A 9,906-nucleotide genomic window follows, 5' to 3' on the forward strand; every position below is an offset into this window, starting at 1 on the left:
TTGCTGTGCCGCTGTGCCGTTGTCACGTCTGTTCCCTGATCTCTGCGTCACAGACCGATTTGATATTAAAGTGACAGAAAAAACGTTATAGTAAAGCCGCGGCCGGAAAATCAGGAAGCAACGTTACTACTCTATAACCGATAATCTTCCGTCACTGCATCGAGACCGAATCGTCCACATCGCAATGCATCATAGAAACGATTATTTTCAACACCCCTAATATTCACTGCCCTTTGCAAAGTCACACAAGCATATTCACTGCCCTCTGCAAAGTAACACAAGCATATTCACTGCCCTCTGCAAAGTCACACAAGCATATTCACTGCCCTCTGCAAAGTCACACAAGCATATTCAATGCCCTCTGCAAAGTCACACAAGCATATTCAATGCCCTCTGCAAAGTCACACAAGCATATTCAATGCCCTCTGCAAAGTCACACAAGCATATTCACTGCCCTCTGCAAAGTCACACAAGCATATTCACTGCCCTCTGCAAAGTCACACAAGCATATTCACTGCCCTCTGCAAAGTTAAACCCCTCTTCTTTTCCAGTTTTCGAACATATATTGCTTATTTTGTCTTTATAGAAGGCAGCAGACATTTACATGTATTTATATATAGATATAACAACAAGATACTGTGTTGATACATTGTTTTTATTATTATATACACAGTCATTTTAAAACACTTACTGGTGCAAAATTCTGTTAATACAGGATTACAAATACATTTTACATATTTTACACTTTTGTATCATTATTTCCAGTATTTTTAGTATGTCAAAGATTCCAAATAATATTTGGCTGTTTTACACCTGTTCACCAACAGGGGGTCTTGTGTGCACATGAAGCTCATGATGAAGCCTCAGATTAACCTTTTAGTGAACCGATTTGCTGGAAGCAGAAAGTGCTTTAGATCGGTTGAACCACAATGTTCATATTACCCATGGATGTATAATAAGAACCATATTACCCCTCCTGTACCCGGGCCCGGTGACACGATGGAATTAAGAGAGCTCAGACCCTCACTTATATAGAGGTTGGAACATGTTTTAAGTATAAATAAATAAAAGCATAAATAAAAGTAGGAATAAAAACATCAATGAATGAATAAATACAGGAATAAATAGCGTGCAGTGTTTTCAGATGAATTCAGTGTGTGTGCTGTGGCTCAGCTGGAAAGCAGTTGACTCATGACCGCAGGGTCCCTGGTTCAACGACTGGTCAATACGTCTTTTTTTTTTTTAGAAAACCTACAGCTAAATGAGAGGCTTTTCAATCACAATCATTAAACTGGAATAAAAACAATATTGTTAACATGAAAATATGATATAATGTTCGTTGCTTAGAGTTATTCTAAGGCTTTACTCATTGGGAACTCGGTATGAGATAGAGCACACTGTTGAGATGTCCAATCTGCCTGTTTTACACACTTTGGGTTGTGTTCAGATGAAGCCCATGATGAAGCCTCATGAGATGAACCCTTTTGCGAACCAATTGGCTGGAAAGCTTAAAAGCTTCATAAGGCTTCATCTCGCCATCACTAGTTATTGCCAGTCACGCATGTGCAGTTCGTACGTTCTCGGCTGAAGTCTTTGCGGTGTCTGGTTCCAGTGCAACACATGGCCAACACTAGGGCTGCAACAACTAATCGACTTAATCGATTAAAATCGACGACCAAATTAGTTGCCAACTAATTTGGTCGTCGATTCGTTGGTGACGTCATCACGTGTTTTACGCGCGGACGTAATCACGTTTTTTTACGCGGTAACGTCATCACCGGTGTTTTACGCGCTTACATGTAGATATTAATATACTGGAGTTTGATAAGAGGAATAGCCCGCTAAAAAACCGAGAGAGAACAAGAAGCGTAATGGCAACATCTAAATCGAAAACCTCAAAAGTGTGGGATCATTTCATACTTGACAATGTGAAAAAGGTTGTTAAGTGCAACATTTGCAAAGGCGATCTAGCCTGGCATGGGAGCACTTCATCAATGATGGAACATCTAAAAAGAAAGCATGTCGGAGTTCTGGAAGATGACTCCACTCGGTAAGTCAACTAGCAGTAGCTAGCCAATGTTTAAATTGCATATCCTTGAACACAACTTCAGTTTTGATCACAAACCAGCAGGTAAGACGTATTTATATATATATATATATATATATATATATATATATATATATATATATATATATATATGGCTCTGTAAACAGAAGTTGTTTTCTTGCTCTTTCCTGGCTAGTTCAGTGAGTTTGAAGTAGAAAAGATCGCTTTTGCCAGTTATGTGCTGAATTAGCACCGAGCTAACGCTACATTAGCAGTTAGCACGTCTTACAATAGCGGAGTTTCTTCCCGTTAAGTGGGTAACTATGCATCATTAATAGGTTGTTAAATATTTAGAAGCCCTGAGATGCTGTTTCTTGCAAGATGTTGCATCTGCCCCGCCCCCGGCAGTCTCACAATAATAAGAGCGCTGTTAGGAGAGATGACAGGCAGGAGGCAGCGGGGGCTAACTATTTGTACACGTTGTATGGTTGCAATCAGTATAGAGCTGGAGATGTAATTGATCGAGTGCACAAGAGAACACCGGATAATTGGGAAAACATGTAATGTGTTTGTGTCCAAATGGGATGTGTAAAAGTTGTTGTTACGTCACCGGGTGGTGCTGGTGCACTAGCTACAGTGGCCTGCAAAGGACACACTTCAATCATATGAGAATGATCTACAGGATGCTTTTGATTTAACTTACTCGAACGATCTCCGGATTTGTTTTATCTCGTGATTTGACTTTTGCTAATTAAAGTGATAGGCATAACAAACCTCAACTTCATTTAATGTGAAATCAAATGTTATTGATTGTATATGTATGTTTTTAGAAACTAATGTTACTCTTGCCTGACAATAAAAGATGTATTTTTATATCAAATGCAGGCCAAAGAGGAGCTGTGCCAGTCCCACTGCCATGGATCAGTATCTTCAAAGGAAAAGGCCTGTATCTCTCCAACAAGCCACTGCGCTAACAAACTCAATCCTGACCATGCTGGTCAAGGATATGAGACCAATGTCGATGGTTGATGGTGAAGGGTTTCGTGAAATGATCAGCCAGTTTAACCCTGAATACATCCTTCCACCCAGAACCCACTTTACTCACCTGATGGAAAAGAAATATGAAGCAACCTTACTGAAGGTACAACAAGTGTTTATCACTCACTCACATTCACTCACTTTCTCACTCCCACAGGCACGCATAGACCCATAGAATATAATTTGTATTTATTAATTGAAAATTAGACTTCATGAATAAGAAATAAAATCACTGATACATAATTGTATTTAAATTAAAGTATAAAGTGTCCCAAACATCTTAAACTGATTCTATGTTAGATGTTTACTGTATACACTGTATGCGCTTACATTTTTTAACTAAGATCACATCTGATGTCTTCTAAGGTAAAGGAGACCATTAAGGAAGTCAAAAGCGCCCTCACACTGACCGCTGATGTCTGGACTATTCGTGCAACAGAGGCATACCTTGGCGTGTCCTGCCATTTCATCAGTGAAGATTGGGAAATGAAGACGTTGAATCTTGCCACCATGCCTCTTGAGGAGAGGCATTCTGGTGTGAACATCATGACATGGCTGGAGGAGGTGATCGCTAAATATGACATCTTGCCTACCAAAATAAAAGCAGTAGTTCACGACAATGGGTCCAATATTGTGGCAGCAATGCGAATGCTGGAGGAAAAACACGGCCTTGGCCTCTGTGCGCTGCAGTGGGCACACACTCCAGCTCATAGTTAACAATGCCCTCAAAGAGCCCAGCATCAGCAGAGCTGTAGGGGCTGCAAGACACTTGGTTGAACACTTCAGGAGAAGCGAGCTGGCAAATACAAAACTGAAGGTGAAACAGCAGCAAATGAACACACCACAGCATAAACTGATCCAGGATGTCAGTACAAGATGGAACAGTACATACTACATGGTAGGGGTGGGCGATATTGAAAAATATGTTATCACGTTATTTTCAGGCAGTATCACGATAGACGATATATATCACGATATTTTTTCATGTCGGTTATTATGGTTATTTTTCAAGTTACTTAACAGTACAAGCACCTACAAGGTAACAGAAACTAAAACAAAAAGGAGTAACAGACCAAAATAGCATTTCAAGCTGGTTTTATTTCAGAAATGAAACCCTGAATGAACAAGTGAGCAGTGAACATCAATAAACATGAAAAGGAGGGTAAAACATAACTAAGTAAAACATAAAACATCAATGAGGAAAAGTCAGTGCCAAATAATTAAAATGTAAACTTTAGAGTAGACTTGAAGTGTAATAAAAGACTTTAGCATAACTGAAGGGAAAAACATAAAACGCCACAGCGTCAGTTATGTCTTTCCACCGTTTGCTAGTCTTTTCATAAGGAGCCCCTTTATGAAATGCCTGCCCTATGGTTGCTCGCTGCAAAGAAAGGGGGCGGGGACTTTGGGAGCGTGTCAAACAACTCGGACTGAACGAAAGCAGAGGTGCGCTGACATTGTGAAATCGATCGGGCTTGATATATGGTGAAATTAAAATCAGTAGGTGAGGCTGGGGGAGCGGGAGGGGAAGAGGCTCTCCGTCCGCTGTCATAGCCCCCTGCGCCGCGCACGGAGAGCCTCTTCCCCTCCCGCTATTTTTTTTTTTTTATCACGATATCTCTGAAAAAGCATATCGTGGAGACCTAATATCGTCACGACGATATATATCGTCATATCGCCCACCCCTACTACATGGTAGAGAGACTCCTGGAACAGCGCTGGCCAGTTACTGCAACTCTATCCAATCCTGAGGTAACTCCAAGGGGCAAACAGTACTTTGACTTGAAGCCAGATCAATGGGTGCTGCTTGAAGAGCTGACACAAGGGATGCTGCCTTTTCAATGTGCTACCGTTTACCTAAGTGGACAGGAGTATGCAACCGCTTCATGTCTTCCACAGCTGGTCAAAGGGCTGCAACGGTCCACACAGCAAACCCGTTTGAGACGGGCGCAGGAAAAGCATTTTTGGCAAGTGCAGAAAAAGGGATAAACGAAAGATGGGGGTGTCTGAACACCATCTCAGCAGAGAAAGAAAACCCGATTGTTCTTTCAGCTTCCCTTGACCCAAGATTCAGAAAGCTGAAGTTTATGGGAGCTGAAGATGGCACACGGGTGCAAGGGTCAATTGAAGTCCTTGCAATCAAAGAGGTAAGGGGGTCTGAGATACAAGGCTGTGAGCAAGTTCATCAGCAGAGGGTCAGTGTTCCAGGCAGAGGGGACAAATAAGCACTGGATGACCTCCTTCAATCTGACACAGACAGTCTAAGTGAAGAAGAGGATGAATCTCACGAGGACCAAAAGCTCCAAATGGCAAGGAGCGAAGTTCAGATGTACTTCGCAGAGCCAGCCATTCACAAAAAAGATGACCCTCTGAGATGGTGGAGGGAAAATAAGGGGCGTTACCCTGTATTGTCAAAGCTTGCAAGATCTTTCCTTTGCATTCCTGCAACATCAACCCCGTCTGAGCGGATCTTCTCTGTGGCGGGGAATATCTGCTCTCAGAAGAGAGCAAGCCTCTCCCGAGATCATGTGGAGATGCTGCCTTTCCTCCATTTCAACCCAGAATAATCTAGCCTTGATGCAAGAGTGTTCATCCCTTTTAAGTTGAGATAGTTTTTTTATTTGATTAAGGGAAACTGCTGTAGTTTTTATTTTATATTGCTGCTGTCCTTGGTTTAAAAATGTTGACGGACAGATTTTTTATTTATCTTTTATATATTTCAGCAGAAAGTTTAATAAATATGTATTTTTTCATCAAGTATTTGTCTATTTTGTCTTCATTGTTAATTTCCACATGCCTAAAACAATCTCAAACCTAAATTTAAAAGATGATGGCTAAATAAGAGCATTTGAGAAATTGCGCAAGTAATAGTCCGAATAATCGATTAGTTGTTTCAGTAATTGATAGATTAATCGATTATCAAATTAGTCGTTTGTTGCAGCCCTAGCCAACACGCAGGAGAACATGCCGATGCAACAGCGTGAACAGAGATAGACTGCGCAAAATATACAGATAGCAGGAGACAGAGTACAGCCACGGTCAGATTGGAAAACATTCAGGATCTGGATCAGTCTTATGCGACAATGGAAACTGAACTAAAGAGAACATTTGAAACTTTAGCAGTCTGCGTGATCTGCCTGCAGGGAGGGGCGGGACGGTCCTGCGAGTAAAGTAATTTTTTTTTTTTAAGTAATATGTAATATATTACTTTTTTTTTTAGTAACGACCCCATCTCTGTGTGCCACACGCAAAGAGAAATAAACTAATAACAGACTCATTAAAACAGTGTTCTGATTTGGAAAATATAATAGTATGTTTTGACACATTGAAGTCAGCAAGTTACTGACTTATTACGAGTTATCCTCGTGTCACATGTGGTAAAATTGTGCACACAATAGAGCTTCTATCCCCAATTCATGAGGGTTGGATAGCAGACTCTTCTCAGTGTTTTTATATTAGACATTTAGAGGGGGTGCACCGTTCCTGGAGGTACTGCAATACCAGGTCGATGCGTGGAGTGGACGGAGCAAGCCCCTATTCCATCTCCCTATTCCAAAAATCAATTTAATATATGGTCCCCGGGTAGGGGACGTATCAGATATTAAACTGATAAGAACAGATACTACACTTGATCTTAGCCAAAAGGCCGAGAAGCGATACTGCAAATGGGCCAGCAGGAAAGGTGTGATTCTCTGCACTGTTACTTTAAGTGATGGTTCAACATATTTATTTTAATTACAAAAAACAAAGCAACAAAAGGAAACATGCTTTTTCATGTTATAGAAACATTCACCACCAATACATGCATCAACAGGACACTTTTGTTAAAAAATGTTATGATAGTGAAGTGAGTTTAAGTTATTTCTAGTCACATGATGTCCTTCTAGCCAATTAGCCATCACTACTTAAGTGCCTTAAAATGCATAGCTACTCCAGGACTATTGTATTTGACTGCATTGAATTTGTAGACATTAAATTAATTAATTTAATAACATTGGCTTCTATGCCAACACTACAGAATTAATACATAAATATCTTAAATAGAGTCAAATATACGGTGTTTTTCAGGCTGTGAAACTACTTTAGCAACATCATATTACATTTTGGGAATGAGCAGAACCATAGAAAAGAAAAACAGATTTAATCAAATAGTGTTATTATTCAGAACATGTTAAGTATTATGTTTTCAACCATTGAAAGGGCAATGAAGTAAGTTGTACAATATCATTGGTCACGCAAGCATGCGAGTAACTTTCAACATGTTGTCATTTTATCCTCAATTCCTATATTACATTTTAAGGAGTAATGATGGTCTCTCGGTGTTTTTATATTAGACATTTAGAGGGGGTGCACCGTTCCTGGAGGTACTGCAATACCAGGTCGATGCGTGGAGTGGACGGAGCAAGCCCCTATTCCATCTCCCTATTCCAAAAATCAATTTAATATATGGTCCCCGGGTAGGGGACGTATCAGATATTAAACTGATAAGAACAGATACTACACTTGATCTTAGCCAAAAGGCCGAGAAGCGATACTGCAAATGGGCCAGCAGGAAAGGTGTGATTCTCTGCACTGTTACTTTAAGTGATGGTTCAACATATTTATTTTAATTACAAAAAACAAAGCAACAAAAGGAAACATGCTTTTTCATGTTATAGAAACATTCACCACCAATACATGCATCAACAGGACACTTTTGTTAAAAAATGTTATGATAGTGAAGTGAGTTTAAGTTATTTCTAGTCACATGATGTCCTTCTAGCCAATTAGCCATCACTACTTAAGTGCCTTAAAATGCATAGCTACTCCAGGACTATTGTATTTGACTGCATTGAATTTGTAGACATTAAATTAATTAATTTAATAACATTGGCTTCTATGCCAACACTACAGAATTAATACATAAATATCTTAAATAGAGTCAAATATACGGTGTTTTTCAGGCTGTGAAACTACTTTAGCAACATCATATTACATTTTGGGAATGAGCAGAACCATAGAAAAGAAAAACAGATTTAATCAAATAGTGTTATTATTCAGAACATGTTAAGTATTATGTTTTCAACCATTGAAAGGGCAATGAAGTAAGTTGTACAATATCATTGGTCACGCAAGCATGCGAGTAACTTTCAACATGTTGTCATTTTATCCTCAATTCCTATATTACATTTTAAGGAGTAATGATGGTCTCTCGGTGTTTTTATATTAGACATTTAGAGGGGGTGCACCGTTCCTGGAGGTACTGCAATACCAGGTCGATGCGTGGAGTGGACGGAGCAAGCCCCTATTCCATCTCCCTATTCCAAAAATCAATTTAATATATGGTCCCCGGGTAGGGGACGTATCAGATATTAAACTGATAAGAACAGATACTACACTTGATCTTAGCCAAAAGGCCGAGAAGCGATACTGCAAATGGGCCAGCAGGAAAGGTGTGATTCTCTGCACTGTTACTTTCAGAAACGGTTCAACTGTTTTTTTTATAATTACAGAAAACACAGCAACTAAAGAAAAACGCGCGTTTCTAAGTCATAGTAAGATTCACCACCAATACATGCATACGATCGCATACTTTTGTTGAAGAACGTTACGGTAGTTAAGCCAGTGTATACTATTTCTGGTCACGTGATGCTCTTTTGACCAATAAGGCATCCCTAACAAAGAGTACCTTAAAATGCTTTCTATATCTTTAATATATGTACAAGCGTTTCTTTATTCAGTCAAAAAAATACGTTTAAGACAAAGAATAACTATTTATAAAGACGGGTGTGTGTGGTATACGAAGGAGCAGAATTAAAACATTTGAGATGTAGTGCCACAAAGATACATAGAGGTCTGTCTCCCTCTTGAGACGGAACTACAAAACTGAAGTAGGTAACTTCAGCAGCTCATAAATTCGTCGTGCACTTTGTATTGCAGTCAGAACATATTCCAATACCGGCAAATGTGCCACAATAATTATCTGAAAATGTGCTAAACCCGTTTAAATATCACAGAAACAGTACAATTACACCATGGATATTGTAAAACTCATGACACGGACACCGTGATACAAGCGCTCAACAAAACGTGCACAACATCCGGTTAGTCGGTTCAAAATAAACGTCAAAATAAGAGTCCATTTCAAGGCAGAAGGAAAAACTGTAAATTAGTTCACCTTTTTTTGAAAATTTTATTTCAAACTGAGAAAGTTGATTAGATATTTAATGCCAACCCGTTTAAGCAACACTTAAAGGTGGGGTAGGTAATTTTGGAGAAACCAGCTCGAGTGCGCTAGAATTTGAACACAAATCTGACACTTCCACACAGAGCCCCTCCTCCAACACACACGAACGCGCACGAGATAAATAGGTGCACAGATGGAAGGCTGACAGGCCATCCAGTTATTTTAGCCTGGCCTGCTAAAATGATTGGTCGTGCTTTCTACAGTACTACGGCTTCCACAGATGAAATTGTTTTTTGTATTTATTGTCAAAGCATTTAATATATTCATTGCTATCGGGATGTTATGAGCATTCCATGGAATATAACAAAAAGTGTTTGAAATAAATTACATACCCCACCTTTAACAATTACGTAGCATTTAATATTAACAGACTCATTATTTCGCTGCAATAGTGTGAGATTATGGTAATGGTAGTATGTAAATATAAGCTAGTTACCGTGACATTAGCTGCTTTGGGCCAAGGTCACGGAGACAGCCTTAACTGTATAGTTTAGCGATCCTTTCAGATTTAATTAGCAAGGCGTGTTCGCTAATTAGTGGCATTACATCTTAAAACAAACAGAATAAGATACATTTACGCAAAAGTAGCATAAAA

At 39.5% G+C, this 9,906-nt stretch overlaps 3 non-coding genes across 3 annotated transcripts; all 3 read right to left on the reverse strand.

Annotated features, from left to right (window-relative positions):
• Window positions 1–6,552: 6,552 nt before the first annotated feature.
• On the reverse strand, window positions 6,553–6,743 carry LOC117440402 (U2 spliceosomal RNA). Its single transcript, XR_004551262.1, has one exon. It is a non-coding gene; the product is annotated as a U2 spliceosomal RNA (small nuclear RNA).
• Window positions 6,744–7,427: 684 nt separating this feature from the next.
• Window positions 7,428–7,618, reverse strand: LOC117440403 (U2 spliceosomal RNA). The gene has a single exon (XR_004551263.1). It is a non-coding gene; the product is annotated as a U2 spliceosomal RNA (small nuclear RNA).
• Window positions 7,619–8,302: 684 nt separating this feature from the next.
• LOC117440404 (U2 spliceosomal RNA) lies at window positions 8,303–8,493 on the reverse strand. The gene has a single exon (XR_004551264.1). It is a non-coding gene; the product is annotated as a U2 spliceosomal RNA (small nuclear RNA).
• Window positions 8,494–9,906: the final 1,413 nt, after the last annotated feature.

This window comes from Pseudochaenichthys georgianus, chromosome 24, assembly GCF_902827115.2.
Source record: "Pseudochaenichthys georgianus chromosome 24, fPseGeo1.2, whole genome shotgun sequence".
NCBI lineage: Eukaryota > Metazoa > Chordata > Actinopteri > Perciformes > Channichthyidae > Pseudochaenichthys > Pseudochaenichthys georgianus.